The following is a 25,564-nucleotide window of genomic DNA, read 5'->3' as shown; positions in this document are numbered from 1 at the left end:
GAAAATCCAACTCAAAATGGCTTTAAAAATAAGGAAATCAATTTCTCAATTGACAAAATGTTAGTTAATTCAATTGCTCCATGAAACAGTCAAAAAACTCTTTTCATCTTTCTATTCTACCTGCTTGGCATGACGACAGCCTCTGTCCTCATCCTAGCTCTCTTCATGGTAACAAGTTAGCTGCCTCAATTCCAGCCACAAGTAATTATGTGTAAAAGAACAATTGGTAATCTCTTCTAGTCAGTCTCATTTTAAAGGAAACTACTGAAAGAAGTCTCCCTCAAATTTGCATATCCTATTAACAAGAGTGAGTCACCTCATCCTTTGCAAACTCAATCACTGGTAAGTGAAATGGGATTACCATTATGGCTTAGACTAATCAGGATTTATCCCTAAGGGTAGGCCCCAAAACAAAATCGGTACCCTGAAAGCAAGAATGAATGACTATAAAACCCTACAAGAATGCTACAATATCTTGTCTTTAAAAAAAAAAAAAAAAAGCACTCACCACCCCCCATTATTCTCTATCACAATACTTATTGGCTTATTTATTTCCTATAATAAAAGATATGTACCAATAGAGCAGGGATTTACAGCACAGTGCCTAAAACAGAACAAGCCTTGTATTAAGTGAATGCATGAATATTACACAATGTGCATATATTTATTTAATATCTATAGTCAAAATCCTAGGCAAAATAAAAATAAAGTTTTCAAAGAATTAGAACTAAGATTCAAAGTCATTTTCATGTTTATTAATTTATATTTACATGCAGAAAATGTCAAAAGTAGATGCTCAGAAAGAAATATATTCAAATATAATTTCAAATCAAAGACATTCAAGCCAACTCTTGATAACCTGAAGAGTCCTCCAATACCACATTTAATAGTTAATAAGAGCCGACAGATGTATAGCAAAAATTCCAAGTCTCATACAACAAATAATGACTAAAGAGGCACAATCTTTCTAGAGAACTCTTTCTAAATAACAATAGAGATTTAAAAATTCAGATTCAAAGAGATTTAAAAGAGTTTCTACAGAACAACAGAGATTCAGAAGTGTAATAAACATATTATGCTACTGAAAATTTTAGCGGGATATACATTTTTTAAAAACACATTTCAATACTCATATAAGAGGCATGATGCCCTTTAAAGGCTAATCTTTACTACTACATGTATAAAGAATAATATACCGATATTATTGGCTAGCATTCATTAATACATGAACCAGATGGGCGGCATAGAGACAATTTATATATCCTAAAATAAGAGAAGTTTAGATAAATTATGGTGCAATCATTGGTGAGATGTTATAGCTCGGTTTAAAATGTAAAGTATGAAGACAAATACACATAATATAATGTTAGGTGAAAATGCAGGATGCAGAGGGATTTGATGATGTTGATGCGTAGCATCATACTGTGGAAAAGTATATGCTGTAAGGTCAGACAGCTCTGGGTGAATAGCCTAATAATACTTAAATAGAATTGGGCCAGAAAAGAACCGGGCAAGGCATCTTACTTTCTCTGAGCCTGGATTCTCTATCCTTGAAATGACTGTAATAATTCCTATCATATGGGCCTATCATTCTAAGTATAATGATGATAACAGCTACATTTATATAGTGCTTCCTGAATGCAAGGTACTTTTCTCTTTACTTCACAATTATAATACTATTTAATCTTCTCAACAATCTTGTAAGTACTATTATCCCCATTTTACAGTGAAGGAAATTAAGGCACATTGAGATTAAATAAAGTCATAAAGTCATGAAGTGGCAGAACCAAAATCAATGATACCTATTTTTTTTATTATTGTTATTAAGAACCTGCTCACTTCAAGAATTGCAAGGGAAGCTAGAAAATCTCCTTCACACGTACTTTTTAACCCAAGGATAAGCAACTATATCACTAGGATATGTTGAGTCTAACTCAATCCAGACATTTAAGGGCCTCAAGCTTTTCCTCCGAAATAGCACACTATTAGGAAAACTAAATAAAACAACTCCAGCTGACCTAATTTTTTTTACATTTAAAGTACAGTGAAGCAACTTTCAGTTCCAGACCAAGATGGAAAAGATGTACTTCTCCCCATCCCTCCCACTATCAATATCAAAAAAACAAACAACCCAATCCAAAAATGGGCAGAAGACCTAAATAGACATTTCTCCACAGAAGATATACAGACTGCCAACAAACACATGAAAGGATGCTCAACATCTTTACTCATTAAAGAAATGCAAATCAAAACTACAATGAGATATCATCTCACACCAGTCAGAATGGCCATCATCAAAAAATCTAGAAACAATAAATGCTGGAGAGGGTGTGGAGAAAAGGGAACACTCTTGCACTGCTGGTGGGAATGTGAATTGGTACAGCCACTATGGAGAACGGTATGGAGGCTCCTTAAAAAACTACAAATAGAACTACCATATGACCCAGCAATCCCACTACTGGGCATATACCCTGAGAAAACCATAATTCAAAAAGAGACATGTACCAAAATGTTCATTGCAGCCCTATTTACAATAGCCCGGAGATGGAAACAACCTAAGTGTCCATCATCGGATGAATGGGTAAAGAAGATGTGGCACATATATACAATGGAATATTACTCAGCCATAAAAAGAAATGAAATTGAGCTATTTGTAATGAGGTGGATGGACCTAGAGTCTGTCATACAGAGTGAAGTAAGTCAGAAAGAGAAAGACAAATACTGTATGCTGACACATATATATGGAATTTAAGAAAAAGAAAATGTCATGAAGAACATAGGGTTAAGACAGGAATAAAGACACAGAGCTACTAGAGAATGGACTTGAGGATATGGGGAGGGGGAAGGGTAAGCTGTGACAAAGTGAAAGAGCGGCATGGACATATATACACTACCAAACGTAAGGTAGATAGCTAGTGGGAAGCAGCCGCATAGCACAGGGAGATCAGCTCGGTGCTTTGTGACCGCCTGGAGGGGTGGGATAGGGAGGGTGGGAGGGAGACGCAAAAGGGAGGGGATATGGGAACATATGTATATGTATAACTGATTAAATTGTTATAAAGCAAAAAAATAAATAAATAAATAAATAAATAAATAAATAAATAAATAAAATAAAAATAAAAGCTATGATTAATTATCAGTAAATAAACGATTTATGGTTAGCCTTTCCTTAATTCCATTGACTTTGCACCATAAAATTTTAATGCCTTCTTGACATCAGTCTTGGCAGTGATTTTTTTAATTTGACATCAAAAGCAAAAAAGGCAACAGAAGCAAAAATAAACAAGTGGGACTACATCAAACTAAAAAGCTTCTGCATAGCAAAGGAAACCATCAACAAAATGAAAAGGCAACCTATAAAATATTTGGAAGCCATATATCTGATAAGGGATTAATATCTAAAATATATTGAGAACTCATACAACTCAACAGAAAAAATAAACAATCCATTTTAAAAATGGACAGAGGATCTAAATAGACATCTCTCCAAAGACAACACACAAATGGCCAACAGGTACATGAAGAGGTGCTTAACACCACTAATCATCAGCAAAATGCAAATCAAAACCACAATGAGATATCACCTCACACATATTTTTATCAAAAAGACAAGAAATAACAAGTGCTCGTGAGGATGTGGAGAAAAGGTAACCCTTGTGTATTGTTAGCGGGAGTGCAAATTGGTGCAGCCAATTTGCATACTGGAAAACAGTATGGCAGTTCCTCAAAAAATTAAAAACAGAACTACCATATGATCAGCAATGCCACTTCTTGGTATTTATCCAAAGGAACAAAATCAATATTTCAAAAATATATCTGCAGCTCCATGTTCACTAGAACATTATATTGTTCACTAGAACAACAGCCAAGATATGGAAACAATTTAAGTGTCTATCAAGGGAGAATGGATAAAGAAAATGGGATATAATATATATAATGGAATAGTATGCCACATAAAAAAGGAAAATCCTGCCACTTGCAACAATATGGATGAACGTTGACAGCATTATGGTGAGTAAAATAAAACAGACAGAAAAAGACAAATACTGTATTATCTCACTTATATGTGGAGTCTAAAAAAACCCCAAACTCACAGATACAGAGAACAGATTGGTGATTGCTAGAGGCTGGGAGTGTGGGAGGTAAGTAAACTGAGTGAAAGTGGTCAAAAAATACAAACTTCCAGTTATGAGATTAAAAAGTCCAAGGGAAAAAAAAAATCTCATAACAATAAAATATTCCTGTTTTTTTTAAAAAAGTGAAGACAAAGTATTTTATTGTTTTACATCTGGGTAGTGCTATATAATTTATGATTTCAATTTATCCTCAAAAAAACTATAATTATAATTTGCCACCCCTTTACAGATGAGGAACCGTAGCTCACACCAATTAAGTAATTTGCTCAAAGCATTTACAAAGCTAGTATAAGCTAAGGTCAGAGTAGAGGTCTTTTGTCTATAAATGTAATGCCCTTTCATGACACTATGCTGCCAATCAATTACAAAAACATATTCAAGGTCACATAATTGGTAACTAGAAAACACAGGATTCAAAACCAAGTAAGTTAAGCCCTCATGCCGAAGACTTTATTATGCGGTTGATACAAATGATTAAAATATAGATAAACAGACAGATGGATATTCAAGTTCATTACTAAGTAAAGATACATTAAAACACATCAAATTAGACACATTAGATACACCAAATTAGCAAAGATTTATAATGAAGACTGAAAAACTAATAATATTATAATGGAATATTATATTGCCATCACCAAAAGGAATTTATTCTTGAAGAAGATATTCTATCACATAGAATGGATAGCTAGAGATTTGAGAGTATGCGGTATTTCCACACCACTCAAGTTACATGTACTGTCCAGGAAAATCTATAAAATAAAGAAGAAAAGGAAATAAGGTGATAAAAAATGACAAGTAAAGTATGTACAGTACTTGTTACTAACCTTTAAATAAAATTTAAATGATAAGAGATATATGGAAAGGAATGAATAGATCCACAAGGAAAAACAAAGATAAAAACTATATAGGAAACACATTTGATAAACTACAATGAAATATATGACCTCCTGAAGTCTTTCTAGGACTATAATTTCCACACTACCCAAATAAAACCAAATCATAACTTCGGCAACATGATTAAAGAGACTGTAACATTCTCAGCTCAGGCATCTAAACCTTTGTCTATCCAAAGCTACTGAATTAAATATGTCAAGTCAATTATTCTGGTGTCACACAAACCATTTAAAAGTGAGGGCCCAGGTATCAATACATACTCAATTTTTTAGAATAAGCTTTATGTAAAAGAGTGAAATAATCTCAACCATTTGCTGTATAGGCTTCAAAATAATCTTTTCTCAAGCTCTTCTACAGAAAATAGCTAATCCAATGTTTTCTAAATTTTTTTCCATATTTGCCAATCCAAAATTTTTAGAGGAGACACCTGAAGTCTCATTAATAAGAATATATTTACCAGAAAAAAACTACAAAGTTATGAGTACTTCATTTAACAATAGCATAACAACCTAACAATAGCAATCTATGAAAAATTGTTAATATTCTAATGACAAAAATGATTCATGCTCTGTCATCAATTTTGCCAGCTCCTCTAACCACCCCCAATATCCAACAAAATGTAATTTAATAACTAATTGTACAAATGTTACTGTACTGTTAAATATTTTTCCCATAAAAGTTTCATATTTCCCATTAATCTAATAAAATTTCACCAGTATAATCAAAGTAGATCCACAATCTTCTCAATCCCTGAGTCATTTATGCTACTCCCCTTCAATTCTCATTTATCTTAAGTTCCCCCACACACCCCACTTTGTACACCAGCCATTAAATCTCAGTGGTGCTTTATTATTTATGCTCCTTCCCCTCAGGAATATATTCTACACATTACAGAATACCCAAACACAGCAGTAACTTGGTTTAAACAAGATTGAGGTTTATTTTTTCCTTTTGTAAAAGTTGTCTAGAGATAGGTGATGTAGGGGACGGTGGTTGCAAGTATCCTCAGGGACCAAAGCTTCTAACTTTTCCACCATTCTAGGTACCTGGCTTCCATCATCAAGATCACCTCAAGGCCCAAAATGTTCACTAAAGTTCCAGTTACCATGTCTTCAATACAGGTCAAAAAGAAGAAGAGAAACTGAACAGCAAAATGGGGTCTCTTACAGCTGAATCAGTGCAAGCACACACATAATGCTTCTACTTTTATTTCTTTTGCCAGAACTTAGTCACATAGCTGGGAAATATAGTCTTTTCTTCCAGGCATCAATGTGCCTAAGCTAAAAAAAAATCAGGATTCTATCACTACAGAAGGGGAAAACAGATTTTAGAGTTGGGTAGAATCGTAGGAGCCTGCATCATGACTTGCTATCCGTTTTTCAAAACTTCTAAATAACCCTTCATATTGCGAAAAGTTTTATATTGTATCTTTAATATGGCTGATGTAAAAGATTTTCCCAATAAATGCTTTTACTTCCTTGGCCAGCTGTGGAGTGTGGCCAATCCCAAACTGTATTACAATAGGTACACCAAGATTGCAATTCTGAAGTCTTACTGGATTGAATTTTTCCTCTACCACATCTTGTGCACCAGCTAGGATATAAAAGTTGATTTGTTCTGTATAAGTGAACTAACAGAATGTTGGAACACACTGTGTTGTCCTCACCAATTAGCAATGGAGCTCCAGTATGGTCTCTTCAGTTACAAATCCTGGATCTATGCTTACTTCACAGGCACATCTGCTGCATCATCATAATATTAATCCCCTTATAGTACCATCATTTACTGAACATTTACTAAGTCTCTGTGCAAAGTGTTTTATTTATTTATTCATTCAGGCCTCATAACATCTTTCTTACATTATTTCTGTCCTCGTTTTATAGAAGATAATACTAGCAAACATGTATGAGTGCTCACTACATGTCAGGTAGGTATAAAACACTCCAAGTGTTTTACAGATAGGTACTATAATTATCTCTAATTTACAGATGAGAAAGAGGAAGCAGAAAAGTTAGTGACCTGTCCAAAGTCACACAGCTTATAAGTAGCACAACCAGGATTCAAATCCTCACAAACTGGCTCCAGTGTTCACTCATTTAACTAGTAAACTATACTAATATCAAATATACCAGCAGAGGTTAAGTAATTCACCTAAGGTCACAAAGCCAGAAGGAGCCAAGATTCATAGCCAGATCTATTTCATTATGGAGTCCTGTTCTCACCTTCAAATGAATCAAAGCAATATGGCTTGGCTGACCAAAACCATTATTATTGAGGGATTATTACTCTTTAGTAGCAAAGTAACAAGGGAACATGTAACCAAAATAACACCTAATCCATGAATTTCAATGGTAAACAATTTAGAAGGATGAAATGTAGTGCATCCATGTCACCTAGGTAACACTATGGGTAGACCCATCTCTTTCAGCAATAACAGACCAAAACCAAAAGCAGGTTTGGCAAACGGATCTAGTGGCTGTCTATATCAGTTTAAATTTTCTCACAAGTGAATAGTCATTAGTATCTAAAAGATTTTGAATAATTAGGTGTCTGCATTTTGTATCTGCCATCAAAAAAATTAAAGAGTTAAACAATCTTTTGCTATACCAAACCTAATAGCTATATCTAGAAGCAGTAATTTTTACAGGTATCATTAAACAGTTTTTAAGAAATAATAAAAGTAACAAAAATTCAGACATTTTGGTACCATCTGTTAGAGTTAGTGCATTTATAGTTCTCTCATCTATAATTATAACCCTGACCCTTATCCCTTGAGAGATATGTAAATCATGGCTATAAATTTCTTCAGATTTTTTCCTAAGATACACTTATATGCAATTCTGATACTAGAGACAAAAATGCCTTCTTTAAGCCTGAGCACACAACATTCAAATCACAATGATACTACTGACTCATTTTCAAACATTCCCCTACGAATTTCAAGTCTCTCGACTAAGAACACCATAGAAAAAAAATGACTACCGGATAGGGCACGTTGTACCTAGTATAGTAACTGAAACACTGTAAACACTAATGATGAAGAATGAAGCTCATGTTGCGAACTGAATCAACCATACGCAGGAGAGTCTTTAATTCTTTCATGAGCACCTCAGATCCTTTAAAAAAAAAAAACAAAACACTTTAGGCTCACTGTATTGTTCTTCACCAAATACATCTTTTTTTTAAATTCCAAACTTAATGAGACATTCTCAACTTCACACCAGTTTATATCTACATTCTACTTCCAATTACGAATGCTTTTAAACTGATTGCAAGAATTTTAAAGAAATAATGAGCAGTACTAAATTTAAACTATTTCACTGTATCTCAATAGATGGAATATAAAACAGATTTGTTTTTTATTAGTAAAAAGTTTCTATACTAAGTAAGAGTTATGTTAAGGTTTCTGTTTTTGTTTTTTTTTACCTATATTGAATCATGTTTAATAGAAAAAAAGTACCATAAAACAAACAGTGCTCTTCAGAGAGGCATAAAAGTACCCAAAAGAATCAGCCTATTAGTTAGGGTTACACTAACTTTAATTTAATGCATCAGTTGACTAGTAACTAGTATTAGATGAAAAGCAGCCAAAGCAGGTTTTATTTATAGGATGGGCAGGATGTATCACTTGCTAAGAATATCATTCTTCAATTTAAAAATGTTAAGAGATCTCTACTTTCACCCATCAGGGAGTAATATAATCCAGAATTAATTTCGATATGCAAGCAACTAGAAAACTGGACAAACTACATATATGACATTGGACAACAGGTAGCTCAAAAGTGATTCCAAAAAAAAAAGGGAAACAAAAAAGGTGAGCCCTATAATTATCTAGCATGTCTTTCTCAAAGGACTTTTGGGACTGCAGGATGCTGGAGGAGAAACCCAAATAGAAGTCAGTACATTGCTGAGTTGAAAAGACAGGTGAGGATAAGCCTCTTAGATAGACTCATCCACCAGAGGACAGACAGCAGAAGCAAGAAGAACTACAATCCTGCAGCCTGTGGAACATAAACCACATTCACAGGAAGACAGACAAAGTGAAAAGGCAGAAGACTATGAACGAACAAGATAAGACCAAGAAAAATAACTAAATGAAGTGGAGACAGGCAAATTCCAGAAAAAGAATTCAGAATAATGATAGTGAAGATGATCCAGGACCTCGGAAAAAGAATGGAGGCAAAGATTGAGAAGATGCAAGAAATGTTTAACAAAGACCTAGAAGAATTAAAAAACAAACAAACAGAGATGAACAATACAATAAATGAAATGAAAACTACACTAGAAGGAATCAATAGCAGAATAACTGAGGCAGAAGAACAGATGAGTGACCTGGAAGACAGAATGGTGGAATTCACTGCTGCAGAACAGAATAAAGAAAAAAGAATGAAATGAAGACAGCCTAAGAGACATCTGGAACAACATTAAATACACCAACATTCGCATTACAGGGGTCCCAAAAGGAAAAGAGAGAGGGTAAGGAACCAAGAAAATATTTGAAGAGATTATGGTTGAAAACTTCCCTAACATGGGAAAGGAAATAGCCAACCAAGTTCGGGAAGCGCAGAGTCCCAGGCAGGATAACCTCAAGGAGAAACATGATGAGACACACAGTAATCAAACGGACAAAAATTAAAGACAAAGAAAAATTATTAAAAGCAACAAGGGAAAAATGACAAACAACATAAAAGGAAACTCCCATAAGGTTAACAGCTGATTTCTCAGCAGAAAATCTACAAGCCAGAAGGGAGTGGCACAATATATTAAAAGTGATGAAAGGGAAGAATCTACAACCAAAATTACTCTACACAGCAGGGATCTCATTCTGATTCAATGGAGAAATCAAAAGCTTTACAGACAAGCAAAAGCTAAGAGAATTCGGCACCACCAAACCAGCTTTACAACAAATGCTAAAGGAACTTCTCTAAGTGGGAAACACAAGAGAAGAAAAGGACCTACAAAAACAAACCCAAAACAATTAAGAAAATGGTCATAGGAACATACATATCGATAATTACCTTAAATATGAATAGATTAAATGCTCCAACCAAAAGACACAGGCTTGCTGAATGGATACAAAAACAAGACCCATATATATGCTGTCTACAACAGACCCACGTCAGACCTAGGGACACATACAGACTGAAAGTGAGGGGATGGAAAAAGATATTCCACGTAAATGGAAATCAAAAGAAAGCTGGAGTAGCAAAACTCATATCAGATAAAATAGACTTTAAAATAGAGAATGTTACAAGAGACAAGGAAGCACACTACCTAATGATCAAGGGATCAATCCAAGAGGAATACATAACAATTATAAATATATATGCACACAACACAGGAGTACCTCAATACATAAGGTAAATGCTAACAGCCATAAAAGAGGAAATCGACAGTACAAAATAATAGTGGGGGACTTTAACATCTCACTTACACCAATGGACAGATCATCCAAAATGAAAATAAATAAGGAAGCAGAAGCTTTAAATGACAAAACAGACCAGAGAGATTTAATTGATATTTAAAGACATTCCATCCAAAACCAGCAGATTACACCTTCTTCTCAAGTGCGCACGGAACATTATACAGGAGAGGTCAAATCTTGGGTCACAAATCAAGCCTCAGTAAATTTAAGAAAATTGAAATCATATCAAGCATCTTTTCTGACCACAACGCTGTGAAATTATAAATGAATTACAGGGGGAAAAAACGTAAAAAACACAATCACATGGACGCCAAAGAGTGCGCTACTAAATAACCAAGAAATTACTGAAGAAATCAAAAAGGAAATCAAAAAATACATAGAGATAAATGACAACAAAAACATGATGATCCAAAACCTATGCAATGCAGCAAAAGCAGTTGTAAGACGGAAGTTTATAGCAATACAAGCCTACCTCAAGAAATAAAAAAAATCTCAAAAAAACAATCTAACCTTACACCTAAAGGAACTACAGAAAGAAAAACAAAGAAAACCCAAGGTTAGTAGAAGCAATCATAAAGATCAGAGCAGAAATAAATGAAACAGAAAGAAAACAATAGCAAATACCAATAAAACTAAAAGCTGGTTCTTTGAGAAGATAAACAAAATTGATAAACTTTTAGCCAGACGCATCAAGAAAAAGAGGGAGAGGACTCAAATCAATAAAATTAGAAATGAAAAAGGAAGGACCCTGGGAAGATGGCGGATGAGTAAGACGCGGAGATCACCTTCCTCCCCACAGATACATCAGAAATTCATCTACACGTGGAACAACTCCTACAGAACACCTACTGAACGCTGACAGAAGACCTCAGACCCCCCAAAAGGCAAGAAACTCCCCACATACCTGGATAGGGCAAAAGAAAAAAGAATAAACAGAGACAAAAGGATAGGGATGGGACCTGCACTAGAGGGAGGGAGCCGTGAAAGAGGAAAGGTTTCCACACACTACAAACCCCTTCGCGGGCGGAGACTGCAGGTGGCGGAGTGGGAAGCTTCGGAGTAGCGGAGAAGAGCACAGCAACAGGGGTGTGGAGGGCAAAGCGGAGAGATTACGGCACAGAGAATCGGTGCCCTCAGGCACACACCAGCCCGAGAGGCTTGTCTGCTCGGCCGCCGGGGCGGGCGGGGCTGGGAGCTGAGGCTCGGGTATCGGGTATTGGCTTTCAGTCGGAGCGCAGGGAGAGGACTGGGGCTGGCGGCAGGAAGAGAGCCTGAGGGGGTTAGTGTACCACGGCTAGCCCGGAGGGAGTCCGGGGAAAGGGTCTGGAGCTGCCAAAGAGGCAAGAGGCTTTTTCTTCCCTTTTGTTTCCTGGTGCGCGAGGAGAGGGCATTAAGAGGGCTGCTTTGGGAAGCGCCAGAGACGGGCGCGAGCCGCGGCTAAAGGCGCGGACCCCGGAGATGGGCGTGGGACGCTGGGGCTGCTGCTGCTGCTGCCGCCGCCGCGGGGCCTGTGTGCGAGCGCGGGTCACTGTCCGCCCCGCCTTCCGGGGGGCCTGTGCACCTCGCCATTGCCGGAGTCCCGGAACCCGGGGACGGCTTTCCCGGGAAAGCGCACGGAGCGCCTTGGTCTGGTGCAACGTCATGCCGGCCTCTGCCGCCGCAGGCCCGCCCCACTCTGCGCGCCCCTCCCTCCCCTCTGCCTGAGTGAGCCAGAGCCCCCACATCAGCGGCTCCTTTAAACCCGTCCTGTCTGAGCGAAGAACGGACGCCCTCTGGCGACCTACGCGCAGAGGCAGGGCCCGGTCCAAGGCTGAGACCCGGGAGCTGTGAGAGCAGAGAAGAGACAGGGAAATCTCTCTGTGCAGCCTCGGAGGCAGCGGATTAAAGCTCCACGGTCCACTTGATGTGCCCTGCGTCTGTGGAGTGCATGAATAGACAGCGAATCATCCCAAATTGAGGAAGTGGACTTCGAGGACAAGATTTAAGACTTTCCCCCCTTTTCCTCTTTTTACAACGAAGTATCCCAAATTGAGGAGGTGGACTTGGAGAGGAAGATTTTTGATTTTTCCCCCAGCTCTCTTTTTGTGAATGTGTATGTGTATTCTTCTGTGTAAGATTCTCTCTGTATAGCTTTGCTTCCACCATATGTCCCAGGGTTCTATCGGTCCGTATTTTTTTCAATAATTACTTTTTAATTTTAATAACGCTACTATATTTCATACTTTAATCTATTTTACTTTACCTGCTCTTTCTTTTTTTCCTACCTTCCCTCCCTCCCACCGCCCCTCCTTTCCTTCTCTCTTTCTTTCCTTACTCCCTCCCTCCCTTCTTCCTTAAGCTCTTTTTCTTTCCTTCCTCCCTCCCTCCCTCCTTCCTGTCTTTCTTTCCTTCCTCCCTCCCTCCCACCCCTCTTCCTTTCACTTTCTTTTTCTTTCCTTCCTCCCTCCCTCCCTCCTGTCTTTCTTTCTTCCCTTCCTCCCTCCCTCCCTCCCTCCCTTCTTCCATTCACTCATCCTTTTTCTTTCATTCCTCCCTCTCTCCCTCCTTTCTTTCTTTCCATCCTTCCTCCTTCCCTCCCTCCTTTCTTTCTTTCTTCCTTCCTTCCTTTCTTTCCTTCTTCCTTTCTTTCTCTCTCTCTTTCTTTCTTCTACTAATTCTTTCTTTCTACTTTTTCTCCCTTTTATTCTGAGCCGGGTAGATGAAAGGCTCTTGGTGCTGCAGCCAGGAGTCAATGCTGTGCCTCTGAAGTGGGAGAGCCAACTTCAGGACACGGGTCCACAAGAGACCTCCCAGCTCCACATAATATCAAGCAGCGAAAATCTCCCAGAGATCTCCATCTCAACACCAGCACCCAGCTTCAGTCAACGACCAGCAAACTACAGTGCTGGTCACCCTATGCCAAGCAACTAGCAAGGAAGGAACACAACCCCACCCATTAACAGAGAGGCTGCCTAAAAACATAATAAGGCCACAGGCACCCCAAAACACACCACCAGACGTGGACCTGTCCACCAGAAAGACAAGATCGAGCCTCAACCACCAGAACACAGGCTCTAGTCCCCCCCACCAGGAAGCCTACACAACCTACTGAAACAACCTTAGCCACTGGGGACAGACACCAAAAACAACAGGAACTACGAATCTGCAGCCTGCAAAAAAGGAGACCCCAAACACAGTAATATAAGCAAAAAGAGAAGACAGAGAAATACACAGCAGATGAAGGACCAAGATAAAAACCTACCAGACCTAACAAATGAAGAGGTAATAGGCAGTCTACCTGAAAAAGAATTCAGAATAATGATAGTAAAGATGATCCAAGATTCTATTTCCATGATCCAAAATCTTGGAAATAGAATAGACAAAATGCAAGAAACAGTTAACAAGGACCTAGAAGAACTAAAGATGAATCAAGTATCGATTAAAAACACAATAAATGAAATGAAAAATACTCTAGATGCGATCAATAGCAGAATAACTGAGGCAGAAGAACGGATAAGTGAGGTGGAAGATAAAATAGTGGAAATAACTGATGCAGAGCAAAATAAAGAAAAAAGAATGAAAAGAACAGAGGACAGTCTCAGAGACCTCTGGGACAACACTAAACACGCCAACATTCGAATTATAGGGGTTCCAAAAGAAGAAGAGAAAAAGAAAGGGACTGAGAAAATATTTGAAGAGATTATAGTTGAAAACTTCCCTAATATGGGAAAGGAAATAGTTAATCAAGTCCAGGAGGCACAGAGAGTCCCATACAGAATAAATCCAAGGAGAAATACGCCAAGACACATATTAATCAAACTGTCAAAAATTAAACACAAAGAAATCATATTAAAAGCAGCAAGGGAAAAATAAACAAATAACACACAAGGGAATCCCCATCAGGTTAACAGCTGATCTCTCAGCAGAAACTCTACAAGCCAGAAGGGAGTGGCAGGACATAATTAAAGTGATGAAGGAGAGAAACCTGCAACCAAGATTACTCTACCCAGCAAGGATCTCATTCAGATTTGATGGAGAAATTAAAACCTTTACAGACAAGCAAAAGCTGAGAGAGTTCAGCACCACCAAACCAGCTTTACAACAAATGCTAAAGGAACTTCTCTAGGCAAGAAACACAATAGAAGGAATATACCTACAATAACGAACCCAAAGCAATTAAGGAAATGGGAATAGGAACATACATATCGATAATTACCTTAAATGTAAATGGACTAAATGCTCCCACCAAAAGACACAGATTGGCTGAATGGATACAAAAACAAGACCCATATATATGCTGTCTACAAGAGACCCATTTCAGACCTCGAGACACATACAGATTGAAAGTAAGGGGATGGAAAAAGATATTCCATGCAAATGGAAATCAAAAGAAAGCTGGAGTAGCAATTCTTATATCAGACAAAATAGACTTTAAAATAAAGACTATTAGAAGAGACAAAGAAGGACACTACATAATGATAAAGGGATCGATCCAAGAAGAAGATATAACAATTGTAAATATTTATGCACCCAACATAGGAGCACCTCAATACATAAGGCAAATACTAACAGCCATAAAAGGGGAAATCGACAGTAACACAATCATAGTAGGGGACTTTAACACCCCACTTTCACCAATGGACAGATCATCCAAAATGAAAATAAATAAGGAAACAAGCTTTAAATGATACATTAAACAAGATGGACTTAATTGATATTTATAGGACATTCCATCCAAAAAGAACAGAATACAATTTTTCTCAAGTGCTCATGGAACATTCTCCAGGATAGATCATATCTTGGGTCACAAATCAAGCCTTGGTAAATTTAAGAAAATTGAAATTGTATCAAGTATCTTTTCCGACCACAATGCTATGAGACTAGACATCAATTACAGGAAAAGATCTGTAAAAAATACAAACACATGGAGGCTAAACAATACACTACTCAATAACGAAGTGATCACTGAAGAAATCAAAGAGGAAATTAAAAAATACCTAGAAACAAATGACAATGGAGACACGACGACCCAAAACCTATGGGACGCAGCAAAAGCAGTTCTAAGGGGGAATTTTATAGCAATACAATCCCACCTTAAGAAACAGGAAACATCTCGAGCAAAAAACTTGACCCTCCACCTAAAGCAATTAGAGAAAGAAGAACAAAAACCCCCCAAAACTAGCAGAAGGAAAGAAATCATAAAGATCAGATCAGAAATAAATGAAGAAAACGATAGCAAAGATCAATAAAACTAAAAGCTGGTTCTTTGAGAAGATAAACAAAATAGACAAACCATTATCCAGACTCATCAAGAAAAAAAGGGAGAAGACGCAAATCAATAGAATTAGAAATGAAAAAGGAGAAGTAACAACTGAGACTGCAGAAATACAAAAGATCATGAGAGATAACTACAAGCAACTCTATGCCAATAAAATGGACAACCTGGAAGAAATGGACAAATTCTTAGAAATGCACAACCTGCCAAGACTGAATCAGGAAGAAATAGAAAATATGAATAGACCAATCACAAGCACTGAAATTGAAACTGTGATTAAAAATCTTCCAACAAACAAAAGCCCAGGACCAGATGGCTTCACAGGCGAATTCTATCAAACATTTAGAGAAGAGCTAACACCCATCCTTCTCAAACTCTTCCAAACAATTTCAGAGGAAGGAACACTCCCAAACTCATTCTATGAGGCCACCATCACCTTGATACCAAAACCAGGCAAGGATGTCACAAAGAAAGAAAACTACAGGCCAATATCACTGATGAACATAGATGCAAAAATCCTCAACAAAATACTAGCAAACAGAATCCAACAGCACATTAAAAGGATCATACACCATGATCAAGTGGGGTTTATTCCAGGAATGCAAGGATTCTTCAACATACGCAAATCAATCAATGTGATACACCATATTAACAAGTTGAAGGAGAAAAACCATATGATCATCTCAATAGATGCAGAGAAAGCTTTCGACAAAATTCAACACCCATTTATGATAAAAACCCTGCAGAAAGTAGGCATAGAGGGAACTTTCCTCAACATAATAAAGGCCATATATGACAAACCCAACATTGTTCTCAATGGTGAAAAACTGAAACCATTTCCACTAAGATCAGGAAAAAGACAAGGTTTCCCACTCTCACCACTCTTATTCAACTTAGTTTTGGAAGTTTTAGCCACAGCAATCAGAGAAGAAAAGGAAATAAAAGGAATCCAAATTGGAAAAGAAGAAGTAAAGCTGTCACTGTTTGCAGATGACATGATACTATACACAGAGAATCCTAAAGATGCTACCAGAAAACTACCAGAGCTGATCAATGAATTTGGTAAAGTAGCAGGATACAAAATTAATGCACAGAAATCTCTGGCATTCCTGTACACTAATGATGAAAAATCTGAAAATGAAATCAAGAAAACACTCCCATTTACCATTGCAACAAAAAGAATAAAATATCTAGGAATAAACCTACCTAAGGAGACAAAAGACCTGTATGCAGAAAATTATAAGACACCGATGAAAGAAATTAAAGATGATACAAATAGATGGAGAGATATACCATGCTCCTGGATTGGAAGAATCAATATTGTGAAAATGACTCTACTACCCAAAGCAATCTACAGATTCAACGCAATCCCTATCAAACTACCACTGGCATTTTTCACAGAACTAGAACAAAAAATTTCAAAATTTGTTTGGAAAAACAAAAGACCCCGAATAGCCAAAGCAATCTTGAGAACGAAAAACGGAGCTGGAGGAATCAGGCTCCCTGACTTCAGACTATACTACAAAGCTACAGTAATTAACACAGTGTGGTACTGGCATAAAAACAGAAAGACAGATCAGTGGATCAGGATAGAAAGCCCAGAGATAAACCCACGCACATATGGCCAACTTATCTTTGATAAAGGAGGCAGGAATGTACAGTGGAGAAAGGACAGCCTCTTCAATAAGTGGTGCTGGGAAAACTGGACACGGACATGTAAAAGTTTGAGATTAGATCACTCCCTAACACCATACACAAAAATAAGCTCAAAATGGATTAAAGACCTAAACGTAAGGCCAGAAACTATCAAACTCTTAGAGGAAAACATAGGTAGAACACTCTATGACATAAATCACAGCAAGATCCTTCTGGACCCACCTCCTAGAGAAATGGAAATAAAAACAAAGATAAACAAATGGGACCTAATGAAACTTCAAAGCTTTTGCACAGCAAAGGAAACCATAAAGAAGACCAAAAGACAACCCTCAGAATGGGAGAAAATATTTGCAAATGAAGCAACTGACAAAGGATTAATCTCCAAAATTTATAAACAGCTCATGCAGCTCAATAGCACAAAAACAAACAACCCAATCCAAAAATGGGCAGAAGACTTAAATAGGCATTTCTCCAAAGAAGATATACAGACTGCCAACAAACACATGAAAGAATGCTCAACATCATTAATCATTAGAGAAATGCAAATCCAAACTACAATGAGATATCATCTCACACCAGTCAGAATGGCCATCATCAAGAAATCTAGAAACAATAAATGCTGGAGAGGGTGTGGAAAAAAGGGAACACTCTTGCACTGCTGGTGGGAATGTGAATTGGTACAGCCACTATGGAGAACAGTATGGAGGTTCCTTAAAAAACTACAAATAGAACTACCATATGACCCAGCAATCCCACTACTAGGCATATACCCTGAGAAAACCATAATTCCAAAAGAGACATGTACCAAAATGTTCATTGCAGCTCTATTTACAATAGCCCGGAGCTGGAAGCAACCTAAGTGTCCATCATCGGATGAATGGATAAAGAAGATGTGGCACATATATACAATGGAATATTACTCAGCCATAAAAAGAAACGAAACTGAGCTATTTGTAATGAGGTGGATGGACCTAGAGTCTGTCATACAGAGTGAAGTAAGTCAGAAAGAGAAAGACAAATACCGTATGCTAACACATATATATGGAATTTAAAAAAAATATCATGAATAACCTAGGGGTAAAACGGGAATAAAGACACAGACCTACTTGAGAATGGACTTGAGGATATGGGGAGGAGGAAGGGTAAGCTGTGACAAAGCGAAAGAGAGGCATGGACATATATACACTACCAAAGTAAGGTAGATAGATAGTGGGAAGCAGCCGCAGAGCACAGGGAGATCAGCTCGGTGCTTTGTGACCGCCTGGAGGGGTGGGATGGGGAGGGTGGGAGGGAGGGAGATGCATGAGGGAAGGGATGTGGGAACAGATGTATATGTATGACTGATTCACTTTGTTATAAAGCAGAAACTAATAAAAAAAATGTTTTATGAAAAAAAAAGAAATGAAAAAGGAGAAGTTACAATGGACACCACAGAAATACAAAGCATCATAAGAGACTACTATAAGCAACTCTCAGCCAATAAAATGGACAACCTGGGCCTCCCTGGTGGCGCAGTGGTTGAGAGTCCGCCTGCCGATGCAGGGGATACGGGTTCGTGCCCTGGTCTGGGAGGATCCCATATGCCGCGGAGCGGCTGGGCCCGTGAGCCATGGCCGCTGGGCCTGTGCATCCGGAGCCTATGCTCCGCAACGGGAGAGGCCACAACAGTGAGAGGCCCGCATACCGCAAAAAGAAAAAAAAAAAAAAAAAATGGACAACCTGGAAGAAATGGACAAATTCTTAGAGGTATAACCTTCTAAGACTGAACCAGGAAGAAATAGAAAATATGAACAAATCAATTACAAGTAACGAAATTGAATCTGTGATTAAAAATCTTCCAACAAACAAAAGTCCAGAACCAGATGGCTTCATAAGTGAATTCTATCTAACACTTAGAGAACAGCTAACACCCATCATTCTCAAACTCTTCCAAAAAATTGCAGAGGAAGGAACACTCCCAAACTCATTCTATGAGGCCACCATCACCCTGATACCAAAAACCAGACAAAGATACTCTAAAAAAAGAAAATTACAGACCAACATCACTGATGAATATAGATGCAAAAATGCTCAACAAAATACTAGCAAACACAATCCAACAACACATTAAAGGGTCATACACCATGATCAAGTGAGATTTATCCCAGGGATGCAAGGATTCTTCAGTATATGCAAACCAATCAATGTGATACACCATATTAACAAACCGAAGAATAAAAACCATATGATCCTCTCAATAGACGCAGTAAGCTTTTGACAAAATTCAACACCCATTTATGATAAAAACTCTCCAGAAAGTGGGCATAGAGGGAAACTCCCTCAACATAATAAAGGCCATATACGACAAACCCACAGCAAACATCTTTCTCAATGGTGAAAAACTGAAAGCATCTCCTCTAAGATCAGGAACAAGACAAGGATGTCCACTCTCGCCACTATTATTCAACATAGTTTTGGAAATCCTAGCCACGGCAATCAGAGAAGAAAAAGAAGTAAAAGGAATACAAATTGGAAAAGAAGTAAAACTGTCACTGTTTGCAGATGACATGATACTATACATGAAGAATACTAAAGTTGCCACCAGAAAACTACTAGAGCTAATCAATGAATTTGGTAAAGTTGCAGGATACAAAATTAATGCACAGAAATCTCTTGCATTCCTATACACTAATGATGAAAAATATGAAAGAGAAATTAAGGGATCACTCCCATTTACCATTGCAACAAAAAGAATAAAATACCTAGGAATAAACCTACCTAGGGAGACAAAAGACCTGTATGCAGAAAACTATAAGACACTGACGAAAGAAATTAAAGATGATACCAACAGATGGAGAGATATACCATGTTCTTGGATTGGAAGAACCAATGTTGTGAAAATGACTATACTACCCAAAGCAATCTACAGATTCAATGCAATCCCTAACAAATTAACAAGGGCAGTTTTTACAGAACTAGAAGAAAAAATCTTAAAATTTGTATGGAGACACAAAAGACCCCAAATAGCCAAAGCAATCTTGAGGGAAAAAAAAAATGGAGCTAGAGGAATCAAACTCCCTAACTTCAGACTATCCTACAAAGCTACAGTAATCAAGACAATATGGTACTGGCAGAAAAACAGAAATAAAGATCAATGGACAGGATAGAAAGCCCAGCGATAAACCCACGCACATATGGTCAACTAATCTATGACAAAGGAGGCAAAGATATACAATGGAGAAAAAACAGTCTCTTCAATAAGTGGTTCTGGGGAATCTGGACAGCTACATGTAAAGGAATGAAATTAGAACACTTCCTAACACCATACATAAAAATAAATCAAAATGGATTAAACACCTAAATGTAAGTCCAGACACTATAAAACTCTTAGAGGAAAACATAGGAAGAACACTCTTTGACATAAATCACAACAAGATCCTTTTTGACCCACTTCCTAGAGTAATGGAAATAAAAACAAAAATAAACAAATGGGACTTAATGAAACTTAAAACCTTTTGCACAGCAAAGGAAACTATAAACAAGATGAAAAGACAACCCTCAGAATGGGAGAAAATATTTGCAAACAAATCAACGGAGTAAGGACTAGTCTCCAAAATATACAAACAGCTTATAAAGCTCAATATTAAAAAAACAAACAACCCAATCAAAAAATGGACAGAAGACCTAAATAGACTTTTCCCCAAAGAAGACATACAGATGGCCAAGAAGCACATGAAAAACTGCTCAACATCACTAATTATTAGAGAAATGCAAACCAAAACTACAATGAGGTATCACCTTACACCGGTTAGAATGAGCATCATCAGAAAATCTGCAAACAATAAATGCTGGTGAGGGTGTGGAGAAAAGGGAATCCTCTTGCACTGTTGGTGGGAATGTAAACTGATACAGCCACTATGAAGAACAGTATAGACGTTCCTTAATAAACTAAAAATAGAATTACCATATGACCCCAGAATCCCACTACTGGGCATATACCCTGAGAAAACCATAATTCAAAAGGACACATGCACCCCAATATTCACTGCAGCACTACTTACAATAGCCAGGTCGTGGATTCAACCTAAATGGCCTCAGACAGACGAATGGATGAAGAAGATGTGGCACATATATACAATGGAATATTACTCAGCCATAAAAACGAACAAATTTCAGTCATTTGTAGAGATGTGGATGGATCTAGAGACTGTCATACAGAGTGAAGTAAGTCAAAAAGAGAAAAACAAATATCGTATATTAACGCACATATGTGGAATCTAGAAAAATGGTACAGATGAACCGTTCTGCAAGACAGAAATAGAGACACAGATGTAGAGAACAAACATGGACCCCAATGGGGGAAAGCGGGAGGGGGTGGTGGTGGTGGTGGTGAGATGAACTGGAAGATTGGGATTGACATATAGACACTAATATGTATAAAATAAATAACTAATAAGAACCTGCTGTATAAAAAATAAAATTCAAAAAAAATTGCAGTCCTCATATTAATTACCTGAAATATTTGAACTGATTTATATCTTCCTCCTTCATATCTCCCCTCTTTTTTTTTAATTGGCATCTGTGGCCCACTCTCTCCCAGTTTTCCTCCACCTGATTCCCCATTCTCATCACCTTTGCCTATTTCCCCTCAACTCTCTGACCTCTGAACTCTGGAGTGTTTTCTACGTAGACTCATCTCTAAGTTGAATTTACTCTCACAGCTTTCAATACCATCATATACTGATGAATCTTATATTTATGATCCCAGTCTCAGCCATGACCCCCAAATTCAAAAAAAAAAAAGGAAAAAAAAGAAAAGACTGGTGAGGTCAGAGCACAGAAAGGCCAAAGCAGCAATTATTTGGTGGAGGGGGGGGAGTGGGGGAGATAAGTCCTGAAGTCAGAGAGCAATGCAAAGACCAAATTTTTTTTTTAAGTACCCTGCAGGATTACAGGGTTTTTTTGTTTGTTTGTTTGTTTGTTTTTTTAATTATTATTTATTTATTTATTTTTGCTGTGTTGGGTCTTCATTTCTGTGTGAGGGCTTTCTCTAGTTGTGGCAAGTGGGGGCCACTCTTCATTGCAGTGTGCAGGCCTCTCACTATCACGGCCTCTCTTGTTCTGGAACACAGGCTCCAGACACGCAGGCTCAGTAGTTGTGGCTCACGGGCACAGTTGCTCCGTGGCATGTGGGATCTTCCCAGACCAGGGCTCGAACCCATGTCCCCTGCATTAGCAGGCAGACTCTCAACCACTGCGCCACCAGGGAAGCCCAAGACCAAATTTTTTAAGGGGAGTGGAGGGGAATTTCCACTTAAATTTTACCTGAATACCAATTTGCATATGCAAATTAAGGTTGAGCAAAAACAACTTCTGGGAAAGAATAATTGCCAGGTAATAAAAGGTGAATAATTCCCAGCTTACACAGGGCCAGGAATCATCCATGTTCTCACAAACAAGATAAAAAGTCCTCATTGAATCCTTGGGACATTCAGTAAAGACACAAGCAGAGAGGTGCACCCTAGTAATAAGGCTAAGAAAGCGTAAGAGTAAAGATTACTCTATACCTGCCCCCAGAAAACGTTAAGAATATTAACATACACAGAAAGGGAAGAGGCAAGAAAAGAATTTTGATGCTGCTAAGTATGTCTTAGAAAAGCTCAGTCTCAAAACTCTCCCACACACGTGGTTCCATAATTACCATGTGCTACTTTGTCCTGTGTGCCACTCAAAGGAGCAGCTGCCACTGCCACCACAGGAAAGGAATTTGAGATGCTGGGAAGCATTGCCATGCCCAAGAATAAAGGTAAAGAAGGTAAAAACAGGTGCAAGGGTAAGAAAGAAAATGAATCCAAAAAAGGTTGGTGTGTAAAGCATATGAATAAGAGTATGCTCAGGTAATCAGAATGTTGGGAAATGACTGAGTAGAAGCAATGTGCTTTGATGTGTAAAGAGGCTATGCCATATCAAAGGAAAAATGAGGAAAATGGTTTAAATAAATATCTCAGATATGTTATTGGTTGGTCTGCCTGACTATCAGGATAACAAAGCTAATGTAATTTCAAAATACAATGCAGATAAAGCTATAAGTCTGAAGGCATATGGCAAGCTTCCAAAACATGCTAAAATCAATGAAGAAGATATATTTGGTGCTGGAGATGATGATACAATCCATTTTGCTGATACTGGAGATGATGATAAAGACCATGATGATATATAAATTGAACTCACTGTTTTACATTCCAAGTTTCCAAGATGATATGGCTTCCTTTTCCTTGAGAAAGTTAATGAGACTTCTGTGTAGCTTTGCAATTTTATATTGGCATCCCTTTCCTAAATGAATACATGAACTCCTGATGCTCACATACTCTTAGTAGCAGTTCTTTGGTCTTCCTGATTATTCCCTCATTAGATAAAACTCTGACACATTTTAACAGATAACTTTAAGAAGTGAGCTTTTATAGAACCCAAGTATGTCTGATTCCAAAGTCCTATTTTCTTAAATGTAACTTCCTTAAAGAAAAAAAAAAGAATAGTCTACATGAGTGGTATATTAGAAGATTAATGAGAAAATCCCAATATGCAAGAGAAAATGTTTGAGAATACTGTAACTGAAATAACAGCTTCTGTCTTACAGATAAGAAAACCAGGGCAATTAAAAGGAAATAAAGGGGGAGGGTCACACAGCAAGCAAGCGTCAAACAGGAATTTCAACCCAGTTATTTGAGTCCAGATTCTACTGCAAGGAGGTTTTCCACAGCAAGTATCTTCCCATGTCTAGACCATTCATCTAAACAAAGGATCCCCTATCAATAGCTAGAATGAGAGGGCTTCCCTGGTGGTGTAGTGGTTGAGAGTCCACCTGCCGACGCAGGGAACACGGGTTCGTGCCCGGGTCCGGGAAGATCCCACATGCCACAGAGCGGCTGGGCCCTGAGCCATGGCCGCTAAGCCTGCACGTCCGGAGCCTGTGCTCCGCAACGGGAGAGGCCACAACAGTGAGAGGCCCGCGTACAGAAAAAAAAAAAAAAAAAAAAGCTAGAATAAGAGAGAAAATCATTGCCATCACAAGAATGCTACCATAATGAACAGTGACCTTTAGAAGAATCATTCTTCCTCAAGAGCTCTCTTGTTTTCCACCTAAGAAGACCTTTGAAGCTCTAAATATCTTAGCAGTATGAACTTAATTAAAAAAAAATAAGGATTCCTCCAAAACTTCCCCTCATCATTCATGAATTCAAGCATAGTTATTCACTGGCCCACTGCCTACCATATGTTTGGCACTATACTGAGTACCAAGGATACAATGATGAGCAAGACAGAGACAGTCTTTCCCCACTGTTTTAGTGGACCTTAGAATCTACTGGGAAAGAAAAAGTGAAAGAAATAATTACACAATTAATTTCTTAGGTTTCTAAATATTCTGAGCCTGTACCCAACACAGGGCTTTTGAACTTCTTGTCTGAAACACACTGGCCCAAATACCCACCATAGTTCTTTCCTCATCAAATTCAGTGCCACCCTCTCAGTGAAACCTTCCCTGACCATTCTATATAAAAATGGTACACTCCCCACTCTGACACTCCCTATTACCTTCCTTAATGCAGTCACCTTTCTCTAGAACATTTATCACCATCTGACATACATATTTGTTTAGTTTCTTTCTCTCTACAAGTGTATAAGCTCCATGAGATCAATAATTTCTATTTTGTTGACTGGTATCACTCAGAATCTAGAACAGTGCCTATAATATAGCAGACACTTAATAAATATTGCTGAATAATAAATAAATGAGTACAATAAAGGAAAGTATGAGTATTATGAGAAGGCATTCATTTCATTTAGACTAACGTACACAATGTTATTATTCAAATACATGTCTTCTATAACAAAATACCAATTATAAATTCTATCTATCATTCATGTATATGGTATTAATTTAGGCATTGTTTCAGTTTTTCTATAATTCCTTTTTTTATAAATTACTTTTAAACATTTTAAAGTATTTACAATAGAATGACTTACTGCTAAAAAGCTTAATATTTTTATACTAGAAGGGAGTCAACATCTAACAAAATAATTTATTCTCCATTCTATAAACTAGCTCACCTTAAAAAATGAAGACAAGATGAAATGTACCATTCTACCTGGATTTGATATTACCACATTCACTGAACTGGAATAAGCATCTTACTTTTCAGAAATAAAAAGTAAAAA

General features: G+C 37.7%; 1 protein-coding gene and 1 pseudogene across 11 annotated transcripts in view; one reads left to right on the top strand and one right to left on the bottom strand.

Annotated features, from left to right (window-relative positions):
- Nucleotides 1-25,564, bottom strand: part of FUT8 (fucosyltransferase 8) — a 352,458-nt gene that overhangs the window by 191,768 nt on the left and 135,126 nt on the right. The window lies entirely within an intron of this gene.
- On the top strand, nucleotides 23,138-23,567 carry LOC308614258 (eukaryotic translation initiation factor 1A, X-chromosomal-like; annotated as a pseudogene). Its single transcript has one exon. The product of its transcript is annotated as a eukaryotic translation initiation factor 1A, X-chromosomal-like (transcript).

Source organism: Mesoplodon bidens (assembly GCF_964165515.1).
Source record: "Mesoplodon bidens genome assembly, chromosome: 3".
Classification (NCBI taxonomy): Eukaryota; Metazoa; Chordata; class Mammalia; order Artiodactyla; family Ziphiidae; genus Mesoplodon; species Mesoplodon bidens.
This window is presented reverse-complemented; position numbering and strand designations above follow the sequence as displayed.